Consider the following 14708-nt stretch of genomic DNA (forward strand, 5'->3'; position numbering starts at 1 on the left):
TATGGCCTAGTTACCTTTAGGTTCTGATTCATCTATGACACTATGGCCCAGTTACCTTTAGGTTCTGATTCATCTATGACACTATGGCCCAGTTACCTTTAGGTTCTGATTCATCTATGACACTATGGCCCATTTACCTTTAGGTTCTGATTCATCTATGACACTATGGCCCAGTTACCTTTAGGTTCTGATTCATCTATCACACTATGGCCCAGTTACCTTTAGGTTCTGATTCATCTATGACACTATGGCCCAGTTACCTTTAGGTTCTGATTCATCTATCACACTATGGCCCAGTTACCTTTAGGTTCTGATTCATCTATCACACTATGGCCCAGTTACCTTTAGGTTCTGATTCATCTATGACACTATGGCCCAGTTACCTTTAGGTTCTGATTCATCTATGACACTATGGCCCAGTTACCTTTAGGTTCTGATTCATCTATGACACTATGGCCCAGTTACCTTTAGGTTCTGATTCATCTATCACACTATGGCCCAGTTACCTTTAGGTTCTGATTCATCTATCACACTATGGCCCAGTTACCTTTAGGTTCTGATTCATCTATGACACTATGGCCCAGTTACCTTTAGGTTCTGATTCATCTATGACACTATGGCCCAGTTACCTTTTAGGTTCTGATTCATCTATCACACTATGGCCCAGTTACCTTTAGGTTCTGATTCATCTATCACACTATGGCCCAGTTACCTTTAGGTTCTGATTCATCTATGACACTTTGGCCCAGTTACCTTTAGGTTCTGATTCATCTATGACACTATGGCCCAGTTACCTTTAGGTTCTGATTCATCTATCACACTATGGCCCAGTAACCTTTAGGTTCTGATTCATCTATGACACTATGGCCCAGTTACCTTTAGGTTCTGATTCATCTATCACACTATGACCCAGTTACATTTAGGTTCTGATTCATCTATGACACTATGGCCCAGTTACCTTTAGGTTCTGATTCATCTATGACACTATGGCCCAGTTACCTTTAGGTTCTGATTCATCTATGACACTATGGCCCAGTTACCTCTAGGTTCTGATTAATCTATGACACTATGACCCAGTTACCTTTAGGTTCTGATTCATCTATGACACTATGACCCAGTTACCTTTAGGTTCTGATTCATCTATGACACTATGGCCCAGTTACCTTTAGGTTCTGATTCATCTATGACACTATGGCCCAGTTACCTTTAGGTTCTGAGTCATCTATCACACTATGGCCCAGTTACCTTTAGGTTCTGATTCATCTATCACACTATGGCCCAGTTACCTTTAGGTTCTGATTCATCTATGACACTATGGCCCAGTTACCTTTAGGTTCTGATTCATCTATCACACTATGGCCCAGTTACCTTTAGGTTCTGATTCATCTACACACTATGGCCCAGTTACCTTTAGGTTCTGATTCATCTATGACACTATGGCCCAGTTACCTTTAGGTTCTGATTCATCTATGACACTATGGCCCAGTTACCTTTAGGTTCTGATTCATCTATGACACTATGGCCCAGTTACCTTTAGGTTCTGATTCATCTATCACACTATGGCCCAGTTACCTTTAGGTTCTGATTCATCTATGGCCCAGTTACCTTTAGGTTCTGATTCATCTATGGCCCAGTTACCTTTAGGTTCTGATTCATCTATGGCCCAGTTACCTTTAGGTTCTGATTCATCTATGGCCCAGTTACCTTTAGGTTCTGAGTCATCTATGGCCCAGTTACCTTTAGGTTCTGATTCATCTATGACACTATGGCCCAGTTACCTTTAGGTTCTGATTCATCTATGACACTATGGCCCAGTTACCTTTAGGTTCTGATTCATCTATCACACTATGACCCAGTTCCCAATAGGTTCTGATTCATCTATGACCCAGTTCCCAATAGGTTCTGATTCATCTATGACCCAGTTCCCAATAGGTTCTGATTAATCTATGACACTATGGCCCAGTTACCTTTAGGTTCTGATTCATCTATGACACTATGGCCCAGTTCCCAATAGGTTCTGATTCATCTATGACCCAGTTCCCAATAGGTTCTGATTCATCTATGACACTATGGCCCAGTTCCCAATAGGTTCTGATTCATCTATGACACTTTGGCCCAGTTCCCAATATGTTCTGATTCATCTATGGCCCAGTTACCTTTAGGTTCTGATTCATCTATGACACTATGGCCCAGTTCCCAATAGGTTCTGATTCATCTATGGCCCAGTTACCTTTAGGTTCTGATTCATCTATCACACTATGGCCCAGTTCCCAATAGGTTCTGATTCATCTATGGCCCAGTTACCTTTAGGTTCTGATTCATCTATGACACTATGGCCCAGTTCCCAATAGGTTCTGATTCATCTATCACACTATGGCCCAGTTCCCAATAGGTTCTGATTCATCTTTGACACTATGGCCCAGTTACCTTTAGGTTCTGATTAATCTATGACACTATGGCCCAGTTACCTTTAGGTTCTGATTCATCTATGACACTATGGCCCAGTTCCCAGTAGGTTCTGATTCATCTATGACACTTTGGCCCAGTTCCCAATAGGTTCTGATTCATCTATGACACTATGGCCCAGTTACCTTTAGGTTCTGATTCATCTATGACACTATGGCCCAGTTACCTTTAGGTTCTGATTCATCTTTCACACTATGGCCCAGTTACCTTTAGGTTCTGATTCATCTATCACACTATGACCCAGTTACCTTTAGGTTCTGATTCATCTATCACACTATGACCCAGTTACCTTTAGGTTCTGATTCATCTATCACACTATGACCCAGTTACCTTTAGGTTCTGATTCATCTATGACACTATGGCCCAGTTACCTTTAGGTTCTGATTCATCTATGGCCCAGTTACCTTTAGGTTCTGATTCATCTATGGCCCAGTTACCTTTAGGTTCTGATTCATCTATGGCCCAGTTACCCTTAGGTTCTGAGTCATCTATGACACTATGGCCCAGTTACCTTTAGGTTCTGATTCATCTATGACACTATGGCCCAGTTACCTTTAGGTTCTGATTAATCTATGACACTATGGCCCAGTTACCTTTAGGTTCTGATTCATCTATGACACTATGGCCCAGTTCCCAATAGGTTCTGATTCATCTTTGACACTATGGCCCAGTTCCCAATAGGTTCTGATTCATCTTTGACACTTTAGCCCAGTTCCCAATAGGTTCTGATTCATCTTTGACACTATGGCCCAGTTACCTTTAGGTTCTGATTCATCTATGACACTATGGCCCAGTTACCTTTAGGTTCTGATTCATCTATCACACTATGGCCCAGTTACCTTTAGGTTCTGATTCATCTATGACACTATGGCCCAGTTACCTTTAGGTTCTGATTCATCTATGACACTATGGCCCAGTTACCTTTAGGTTCTGATTCATCTATCACACTATGGCCCAGTTACCTTTCGGTTCTGATTCATCTATGGCCCAGTTACCTTTAGGTTCTGATTCATCTATCACACTATGGCCCAGTTACCTTTCCGTTCTGATTCATCTATGGCCCAGTTACTTTTAGGTTCTGATTCATCTATGACACTATGGCCCAGTTACCTTTAGGTTCTGATTCATCTATGGCCCAGTTACCTTTAGGTTCTGAGTCATCTATGGCCCAGTTACCCTTAGGTTCTGAGTCATCTATGACACTATGGCCCAGTTACCTTTAGGTTCTGATTCATCTATCACACTATGGCCCAGTTACCTTTAGGTTCTGATTCATCTATCACACTATGGCCCAGTTACCTTTAGGTTCTGATTCATCTATGACACTATGGCCCAGTTACCTTTCGGTTCTGATTCATCTATGGCCCAGTTACCTTTAGGTTCTGATTCATCTATCACTAGTGCTAAGCGATTAACCAAAATGTTTAACAGGTTTTTAAACAAGTAATTGACCAACGTTGGTTCAATTGTTTGAATTCCATTTCGTTATTTTTTTCCCCCTGTGAGCTCAATGTGCAGTTTCTCTAGAGATAAATCAGATCAAGCCCGAACTGTGCAATTTAGTAGGGAGTTGTCGTTTCTAACAGGCTTTGTGGTAATGAACTACAATGACCATAATCCATTGCGCGCCTACTTGTCCGGGTCTGTGGAGCAGACACGGAGAGGGAGAGGAGGGAGAGAGAGTAGCTGCTTTGAGGTATCTCTACCTGAAAATACATGATCTAAGTGACTGATAGTTGCTATTCAGCCATCATTAAAGTCTTATTGACATTAAAGGACTAAAACAGTGATGTTGTCAGACAGCAGCTCTATAGAGATGAGATGAGTTAGTGATGTTGTCAGACAGCAGCTCTATAGAGACGAGATGACTTAGTGATGTTGTCAGACAGCAGCTCTATAGAGATGACTTAGTGATGTTGTCAGACAGCAGCTCTATAGAGACGAGATGACTTAGTGATGTTGTCAGACAGCAGCTATATAGAGACGAGATGACTTAGTGATGTTGTCAGACAGCAGCTCTATAGAGACGAGATGATGACTTGAAATGAAATAATAAAGTTAACCAATGAAACTAATGTAATAATACACAATAAGTGAAATATTTGATTAAAGTAATGTGAATAAATGATGGTTAATAAGTAAGTAATGAAGAGTCACTAACATCATGGGACTTTTACAGTGCCTTGCGAAAGTGTTCATCCCCCCTGACGTTTTTCCTACTTTGTTGCACTCCAACATGTAATTTAAATTGATTTTTATTTGGATTTCATGTAACGGACATACACAAAATAGTCCAAATTGGTGACGTGAAATGAAAATAATAACTTGTTTAAAAAAAATTTATAAAATGGAAAAGTGGTGTGTGTATATATAGGTATTCACCCCATTTGCTATGAAGCCCCTAAATACGATCTGGTGCAACCAAATGACCTTCAGAAGTCACATAATTAGTTAAATAAAGTCCATCATTAAATCCATTATTAAAAAATGGAAAGAATATGGCACCATAACAAACCTGGCAAGAGAGGTCCACCCACCAAAACTCACGGACCAGGCGAGGAAGGCATTCATCAGAGAGGCAACAAAGAGACCAAAGATAATCCTGTAGGAGCTGCAAAGCTCCACAGAGCTATAAGGCATGTGGGAGACTCCCCAAACATATGGAATAAGGTACTCTGGTCAGAAGAGGTTAAATTGAGCTTTTATGTCATCAAGGAAAACGCAATGTCTTGTGCAAACCCAACACCTCATAACCCCGAGAACACCATCCCCACAGCATGATGCTGCCACCACCATGATTCACTGTGGGGATGTTTTTCATCGGCAGGGACTGTGAAACTGGTCAGAATTGAAGGAATGATGGATGGCGCTAAATACAGGGAAATTCTTGAGGAAAACCTATTCGTCTTCTAGAGATTTGAGACTGGGACAGAGGTTCACCTTCCAGCAGGACAATGACCCTAAGCATACTGCTAAAGCAACACTTGAGTGGTTTAAGGGGAAACATTTAAATGTCTTGGAATGGCCAAGTCAAAGCCCACACCTCAATCTAATTGAGAATCTGTGGTATGATTTACAGATTGCTGTACACCAGCGGAACTCGGAGTTGGAGCAGTTTTACCTTGGAGAATGGGCCAATCTCCCAGTGGCTAGATGTGCCAAGCTTATAGAGACATACCCCTAGAGACTTGCAGCTGTAATTGCTGCAAAAGCTGGATCTACAAAGTATTGACTTTGTGAGTTGTACAGGCTTAAGTTTTCAGTTTTTTGTCTTATTTCTTGGCTGTTTCACCTTAAAAAATATTTCACATCTTCAAAGTGGTAGGCATGTTGTGTAAATCAAATGATACCCCCCCCCCCAAAAAAAATATATATATTTAATTCCAGGTTGTAAGGCAACAAAACAGGAAAAATGCCAAGAGGGGTGAATACTTTCACAAGCCACTGTATTAATTATTTTATGTGTTGTTAAAGCATTCAACCCACATAATGCATAGTTCATTTAATGTTTAAAAAAGTTATCGAAACTGAAATCGAAAACCGTGATTATTTGTAATAATCTAACCGAAACCGAACCGACCTCAAAAAAACACTAATCGCTTTAATGTTTTATTTTTTACACCTCGATGATATTTTTTAGAATCGAATCGAAACCAAGTTGGCCTAGAAAAGCACTAATTGCTCAGCACTAGTTTACTATATACTATAGACCAGTTACCCAGATCTCAATACACACTGTGGGCCAGTTACCCAGATCAATACACATTATAGACCAGTTACCCAGATCAATACACATTATAGACCAGTTACCCAGATCAATACACATTATAGACCAGTTACCCAGATCAATACACATTATAGACCAGTTACCCAGATCAATACACATTATAGACCAGTTACCCAGATCAATACACACTACAGACCAGTTACCCAGATCCATACACACTACAGACCAGTTACCCAGATCAATACACACTATAGACCAGTTACCCAGATCAATACACATTATAGACCAGTTACCCAGATCAATACACACTATAGACCAGTTACCCAGATCCATACACATTATAGACCAGTTACCCAGATCAATACACACTGTGGGCCAGTTACCCAGATCAATACACACTACAGACCAGTTACCCAGATCCATACACACTATAGACCAGTTACCCAGATCCATACACACTATAGACCAGTTACCCAGATCAATACACACTATAGACCAGTTACCCAGATCTCAATACACATTATAGACCAGTTACCCAGATCAATACACACTATAGACCAGTTACCCAGATCAATACACACTATAGACCAGTTACCCAGATCAATACACATTATAGACCAGTTACCCAGATCAATACACACTATAGACCAGTTACCCAGATCAATACACACTATAGACCAGTTACCCAGATCAATACACACTATAGACCAGTTACCCAGATCAATACACACTATAGACCAGTTACCCAGATCAATACACACTATAGACCAGTTACCCAGATCAATACACACTATAGACCAGTTACCCAGATCAATACACACTATAGACCAGTTACCCAGATCAATGCACATTATAGACCAGTTACCCAGATCAATACACACTATAGACCAGTTACCCAGATCAATACACACTATAGACCAGTTACCCAGATCAATACACATTACAGACCAGTTACCCAGATCAATACACACTATAGACCAGTTACCCAGATCAATACACACTATAGACCAGTTACCCAGATCCATACACACTATAGACCAGTTACCCAGATCAATACACATTATAGACCAGTTACCCAGATCAATACACATTATAGACCAGCTACCCAGATCAATACACATTATAGACCAGCTACCCAGATCAATACACACTATAGACCAGTTACCCAGATCCATACACATTATAGACCAGTTACCCAGATCAATACACACTGTGGGCCAGTTACCCAGATCAATACACATTATAGACCAGTTACCCAGATCAATACACATTATAGACCAGTTACCCAGATCAATACACATTATAGACCAGTTACCCAGATCAATACACACTATGATGTATGAGAGGGAACAGTCCCTGTCAACTAATGGGTGAATCCTTGGTTCCGTGTGTCTGAATGTGTTCACTAACAGCGTTAGTGCCCCACAGTGTGGCTCAACTGGGACAAAGACATTCTCCTTTTCTGTCCCCTCACTTGGACATGTTTAATTAGAAATACATTTCAACAAGCGACACAATTGAGAGTTGTTACCTATCATGTTACTTTCCTCATGACGGTGATATGTCACCTTAAGTAGCTTTATGAGATCCTTATAACAGGTCTATGTCTGCCTGGATACCAAACAAAAAACCGCCTTGCTACTTTTCTAATGTGCACTTCTGAAAAGAAAATACTCCAGTTTCTCTCTCTCTCTCTGGTAAAATAAAATAGATGTTTTTTGTTACAAAAAAGAAAGAAATAATGAAATCTAACCACAAAATACTTCCTTTGTTTTTATTCCCCCAGGAAGAATGTGGAGAAAAAAGGTCCCAAAATGAACATGTTAAGGTCTCTTACGCCTAAAGTAATGTCCCCCTCCTAAAAGGTATCGATGGGAAAAGCCTGAAATACAAACTACTGTACTCAACCTGCAATATTACTACTGTAACTTAATACTGTTTCTATGACTACCACAGGCTTTAACTGAAGACGTTTTTACTCCTATAACGACCATGTATTTATAGAGATTCAATAAGATGAAGGGTTTAAATTATATCTTTTTATGAGATGAGGATGGTTTTCAGTGTGTTATTTATTAGCGTGTGTGTGCGTATTTGAGCGTGCGTGTTTGAGCGTGCGTGCGCATGTGTGTGAGAGAGTGTGAGTGTTTTGGATTGTATGAATGAGAAAGAGAAGGCGAGAGAGAAAAAGGAGGAGAGAGAGAGAAAGAGAAGGGGAGAGAGAAAGAGGAGGAGAGAGAGAAGGGGAGAGAGAAAGAGGAGGAGAGAGAGAAGGGGAGAGAGAAAGAGGAGAGAGAGAGAAAGAGAAGGGGAGAGAGAGAAAGAGAAGGGGAGAGAAAAAGAGAAGGAGAGAGAGAGAAAGAGAAGGGGAGGGAGAGAAGGAGAAGGAGAGAGAGAGCATTAAAACCATAGTACAGCCACAATCTTGAATTTACCATCAGTTGACCTTCATAACACCATTTATTATCAAGGTGCACAACCACGATTTAACCACCAGATGGAGACACAACATTATAATTGAGTTCAATGGCATTTAAACCAACACAAGGCTCCCAACCTTTAACTGTTAATACACACACAGTAGCCTGAGTGCCAGTCTGTTTATTTATGCTATCATGCCAAGTCCCTGTTACTCATTGTTATTCCAACAGTAACGGAGTTCAGTTGGCCTTGGTAACAGATCTGAGACCAGGCTACCACACAAGATCACACACAGATCTGAGACCAGGCTACCACACAAGATCGCAACCAGATCTGAGACCAGGCTACCACACAAGAGCACAAGCAGATCTGAGACCAGGCTACCACACAAGATCACAACCAAATCTGAGACCAGGCTACCACACAAGATCACAACCAGATCTGAGACCAGGCTACCACACAAGATAATTCAAAACTCGACCGGGATTAACTGAAATTGAGAAGTATTAATGAAATAATTTCATAATATTAATTTGTAAATGTTGGAATTGGAATTAAACAAAGTCCCATCAGGCAGACTTGTTTCCAGTGTTTGAGTTTAATATTGGACAAACCCCTAGTTCTCTGTAAAGCCAAACTGTAGTTTGTAGCCTTGTGCTGTGGAGACTAGTGTGTGTGTGCGCGTGTGAGACGAAGTGAGAGTGTGAGCAACTAGTAAGGCTAATTTGTGTGTGGACGTGTTTAACTATTCTTGTGGGGACCAGACAAGATAAGTAAACAAACAAAAATTGGACCGCATGTCAAATATTCTTTCTGGAGGGTTTAGGGTTCAGGTTAGAACTACTTTAAGTGTTAGGAGCATGGATCAGGTTTAGGGTGAGGGTTAGGAGCTAGGATCAGGTTTAGGGTGAGGGTTAGGAGCTAGGATCAGGTTTAGGGTGAGGGTTAGGAGCTAGGATCAGGTTTAGGGTGAGGGTTAGGAGCATGGATCAGGTTTAGGGTGAGGGTTAGGAGCTAGGATCAGGTTTAGGGTGAGGGTTAGGAGCTAGGATCAGGTTTAGGGTGAGGGTTAGGAGCTAGGATCAGGTTTAGGGTGAGGGTTAGGAGCATGGATCAGGTTTAGGGTGAGGGTTAGGAGCTAGGATCAGGTTTAGGGTGAGGGTTAGGAGCTAGGATCAAGTTTAGGGTGAGGGTTAGGAGCTAGGATCAGGTTTAGGGTGAGGGTTAGGAGCATGGATCAGGTTTAGGGTGAGGGTTAGGAGCTAGGATCAGGTTTAGGGTGAGGGTTAGCAGCTAGGATCAGGTTTAGGGTGAGGGTTAGGAGCAAGAATCAGGTTTAGGGTGAGGGTTAGGAGCTAGGATCAGGTTTAGGCTGAGGGTTAGGAGCTAGGATCCGGTTTAGGGTGAGGGTTAGGAGCTAGGATCATGTTTAGGGTTAGGGTTAGGAGCTAGGATCAGGTTTAGGGTGAGGGTTAGGAGCTAGGATCAGGTTTAGGGTGAGGGTTAGGAGCTAGGATCAGGTTTAGGGTGAGGGTTAGGAGCTAGGATCAGGTTTAGGGTGAGGGTTAGGAGCATGGATCAGGTTTAGGGTGAGGGTTAGGAGCTAGGATCAGGTTTAGGGTGAGGGTTAGCAGCTAGGATCAGGTTTAGGGTGAGGGTTAGGAGCATGGATCAGGTTTAGGGTGAAGGTTAGGAGCTAGGATCAGGTTTAGGGTGAGGGTTAGCAGCTAGGATCAGGTTTAGGGTGAGGGTTAGGAGCAAGAATCAGGTTTAGGGTGAGGGTTAGGAGCTAGGATCAGGTTTAGGCTGAGGGTTAGGAGCTAGGATCAGGTTTAGGCTGAGGGTTAGGAGCTAGGATCAGGTTTAGGGTGAGGGTTAGGAGCTAGGATCATGTTTAGGGTTAGGGTTAGGAGCTAGGATCAGGTTTAGGGTGAGGGTTAGGAGCTAGGATAAGGTTTAGGGTGAGGGTTAGGAGCTAGGATCAGGTTTAGGGTGAGGGTTCGGAGCTAGGATCAGGTTTAGGGTGAGGGTTAGGAGCAAGAATCAGGTTTAGGGTGAGGGTTAGTAGCTAGGATCAGGTTTAGGCTGATGGTTAGGAGCTAGGATCAGGTTTAGGGTGAGGGTTAGGAGCTAGGATCAGGTTTAGGGTGAGGGTTAGGAGCTAGGATCAGGTTTAGGGGTTTAGGGTTAGGAGCTAGGATTAGGGTGAGGGTTAGGAGCTAGGATCAGGTTTAGGGTGAGGGTTAGGAGCTAGGATCAGGTTTAGGGTAAGGGTTAGGAGCTAGGATCAGGTTTAGGGTGAGGGTTAGGAGCTAGGATTAGGGTGAGGGTTAGGAGCTAGGATCAGGTTTAGGGTGAGGGTTAGGAGCATGGTTTAGGGTGAGGGTTAGGAGCTAGGATCAGGTTTAGGGTGAGGGTTAGCAGCTAGGATCAGGTTTAGAGTGAGGGTTAGGAGCAAGAATCAGGTTTAGGATGAGGGTTAGGAGCTAGGATCAGGTTTAGGCTGAGGGTAAGGAGCTAGGATCCGGTTTAGGGTGAGGGTTAGGAGCTAGGATCATGTTTAGGGTTAGGAGCTAGGATCAGGTTTAGGGTGAGGGTTAGGAGCTAGGATCAGGTTTAGGGTGAGGGTTAGGAGCTAGGATCAGGTTTAGGGTGAGGGTTAGGAGCTAGGATCAGGTTTAGAGTGAGGTTTAGGAGCTAGGATCGGGTTTAGGGTGAGGGATAGGAGCATGGATCAGGTTTAGGGTGAGGGTTAGGAGCTAGGATCAGGTTTAGGGTGAGGGTTAGCAGCTAGGATCAGGTTTAGGGTGAGGGTTAGGAGCAAGAATCAGGTTTAGGGTGAGGGTTAGGAGCTAGGATCAGTATTAGGCTGAGGGTTAGGAGCTAGGATCAGGTTTAGGGTGAGGGTTAGGAGCATGGATCAGGTTTAGGGTGAGGGTTAGGAGCTAGGATCAGGTTTAGGGTGAGGGTTAGGAGCAAGAATCAGGTTTAGGGTGAGGGTTAGGAGCTAGGATCAGGTTTAGGCTGAGGGTTAGGAGCTAGGATCCGGTTTAGGGTGAGGGTTAGGAGCTAGGATCATGTTTAGGGTTAGGGTTAGGAGCTAGGATCAGGTTTAGGGTGAGGGTTAGGAGCTAGGATCAGGTTTAGGGTGAGGGTTAGGAGCTAGGATCAGGTTTAGGGTGAGGGTTAGGAGCTAGGATCAGGTTTAGAGTGAGGTTTAGGAGCTAGGATCGGGTTTAGGGTGAGGGATAGGAGCATGGATCAGGTTTAGGGTGAGGGTTAGGAGCTAGGATCAGGTTTAGGGTGAGGGTTAGCAGCTAGGATCAGGTTTAGGGTGAGGGTTAGGAGCTAGGATCAGGTTTAGGGGTTTAGGGTTAGGAGCTAGGATTAGGGTGAGGGTTAGGAGCTACAATCAGGTTTAGGGTGAGGGTTAGGAGCTAGGATCAGGTTTAGGGTGAGGGTTAGGAGCTAGGATCAGGTTTAGCGTGAGGGTTAGGAACTAGAATCAGGTTTAGGGTGAGGGTCAGGAGCTAGGATCAGGTTTAGAGTGAGGTTTAGGAGCTAGGATCGGGTTTAGGGTAAGGGTTAGGAGCTAGGATCGGGTTTAGGGTGAGGGTTAGGAGCTAGAATCAGGTGTAGGGTGAGGGTTAGGAGCTAGGATCAGGTTTAGGGTGAGGGTTAGGAGCTAGGATCAGGTTTGGGGTTAGGGGCTAGGATCAGGTTTAGTGTGAGGGTTAGGAGCTAGGATCAGGTTTAGGGTGAGGGTTAGGAGCTAGGATCAGGTTTAGGGTGAGGATTAGGAGCTAGGATCAGGTTTAGGGTGAGGATTAGGAGCTAGGATCAGGTTTAGGGTGAGGGTTAGGAGCTAGGATCAGGTTTAGTGTGAGGGTTAGGAGCTAGGATCAGGTTTAGTGTGAGGGTTAGGAGCTAGGATCAGGTTTAGGGTGAGGGTTAGGAGCTAGGATCAGGTTTAGGGTGAGGGTTAGGAGCTAGGATCAGGTTTAGGGTGAGGATTAGGAGCTAGGATCTTAAAGGTTAAGGTTAGGTTTTAGGGTTTGGTTTAAAGGTTAAGGTTAGGTTTTAGGGTTAGGGTTAGTATTAGGGTTAGGTTTTAAGGTTAACGTCAGGTTTTAGGGTTAAAGTTAGGTTTCATGGTTAGGTTTTAAGGTTAAGGTTAGGTTTTTGGGTTAGGTTTTAAGGGTTAAGGTTAGGTTTTAGGGTTAAGGTTAGATTTTAAAGTTAGGTTTCACGTTTAAAGATAGGTTTAAAGGTTAAGGTTAGGTTTTAGGGTTAAAGTTAGGTTTTAGGGTTAAGGTCAGGTTTTAGGGTTAAAGTTAGGTTTTAGGGTTAAGTTTAGGTTTTAGGGTTAAGTTTGAAGTTTAAGGTTAGGTTTTAGGGTTAACGTTAGGTTTTAAATGGGACTGAATTGTGTGTCCCCACAAGGTTAGTTATACAAGACTGTGTGTGTGTGTTCCTGTGAAGACTGCACGGTCTAATCTTCAGAGAGTAGATTAATAGGGGTTATTAGCCATGCAGAACACTAAACGATACATTTAGAGCTTCTAGAGTTCTGGGAATCATTTCTGATTGGATAGACATGGTTAAGATTCTGATTGGATAGACAGGGTTAGGATTATGATTGGATAGACAGGGTTAGGATTCTGACTGGATAGACAGGGTTAGGATTCTGATTGGATAGACAGGGTTAGGATTATGATTGGATAGACAGGGTTAGGATTATGATTGGATAGACAGGGTTAGGATTCTGATTGGATAGACAGGGTTAGGATTATGATTGGATAGACAGGGTTAGGATTATGATTGGATAGACAGGGTTAGGATTCTGACTGGAAAAAACAGGGTTAGGATTCTGATTGGATAGACAGGGTTAGGATTCTGATTGGATAGACAGGGTAAGGATTCTGATTGGACAGACAGGGTTAGGATTCTGATTGGATAGACAGGGTTAAGATTCTGATTGGATAGACAGAGAGAGATGAGAGAAATTAAGAGAGAGGAGAGAGAGAGAGAAGAGAGACAGAGAGATAAGGAGCAAGAGAGGAGAGAGAGGAACAGGAAGAGACAGCGAGAGAAGAGAGAGAGCGAGAGAAACAGAGAGATGGTAGAGAGAGAGGAGAGAGAGGAACAGGAAGAGACAGCGAGAGAGGAGAGAAAGATGGTAGAGAGAGAGAGAGAAACAGAGAGATGGTAGAGAGAGAGGAGAGAGAGCATTTCAACCAAATCGGTGATTCTACATTCTGGCTGCACTACAAGTGACCTTCATAACACCATTTATTGTCAAGGTGCACAACCTCATTCTTACCACTAGATGGAGACACAACATTATAATTGAGTTTGATGGCATTTAAACCAACACAAGGCTCCCAACCTTCTGCCAGTCTGTTTATTTATGCTATCATGCCAAGTCCTTGTCACTCATTGTTATTCCAACAGTAACGGAGTTCAGTTGGCCTTGGTAACAGATCTGAGACCAGGCTACCACACAAGATCACAACCAGATCTGAGACCAGGCTACCACACAAGATCGCAACCCGATCTGAGACCAGGCTACCACACAAGATCACAACTAGATCTGAGACCAGGCTACCACACAAGAGTACAACAAGATCTGAGACCAGGCTACCACACAAGAGTACAACAAGATCTGAGACCAGGCTACCACACAAGATCACAACCCGATCTGAGACCAGGCTACCACACAAGAGTACAACCAGATCTGAGACCAGTCTTCCACACAAGATCACAACCAGATCTGAGACCAGGCTACCACACAAGAGTACAACCAGATCTGAGACCAGGCTACCACACAAGAGTACAACCAGATCTGAGATCAGGCTACCACACAAGATAATTCAAAACTCGAGAGGGATTAAATAATTTCATAATATTAATTTGTAAATGTTGGAATTGGATTTAAACAAAGTCCCACCAGGCAGACTTGTTTCCAGTGTTTGAGTTTAATATTGGACAAACCCCTAGTTCTCTGTAAAGATGTACTGTAATGTGTAGCCTTGTGCTGTGGAGACTAGTGTGTGTGTGTGTGTGTGTGTGTGTGTGTGTGTGTGTGTGTGTG

The 14708-nt window shown here is 43.0% G+C and overlaps 1 long non-coding RNA gene across 2 annotated transcripts; it reads left to right on the forward strand.

Moving 5' to 3' along the window:
• Positions 1–3270: 3270 nt before the first annotated feature.
• On the forward strand, positions 3271–4508 carry LOC149980741 (uncharacterized). 2 transcript variants are annotated; one of them, XR_016483083.1, is made up of 2 exons: positions 3271–3434; positions 3846–4508. It is a non-coding gene; the product is annotated as an uncharacterized LOC149980741 (long non-coding RNA). The 2 variants fall into 2 exon arrangements; XR_016483084.1 differs by lacking the exon at positions 3271–3434 and adding an exon at positions 3689–3812 and having other exon boundaries at positions 3846–4028.
• Positions 4509–14708: the final 10200 nt, after the last annotated feature.

This window comes from Oncorhynchus mykiss, chromosome 9 (assembly GCF_057628025.1).
Source record: "Oncorhynchus mykiss isolate SJ-2025 chromosome 9, ASM5762802v1, whole genome shotgun sequence".
NCBI classification, from domain to species: domain Eukaryota; kingdom Metazoa; phylum Chordata; class Actinopteri; order Salmoniformes; family Salmonidae; genus Oncorhynchus; species Oncorhynchus mykiss.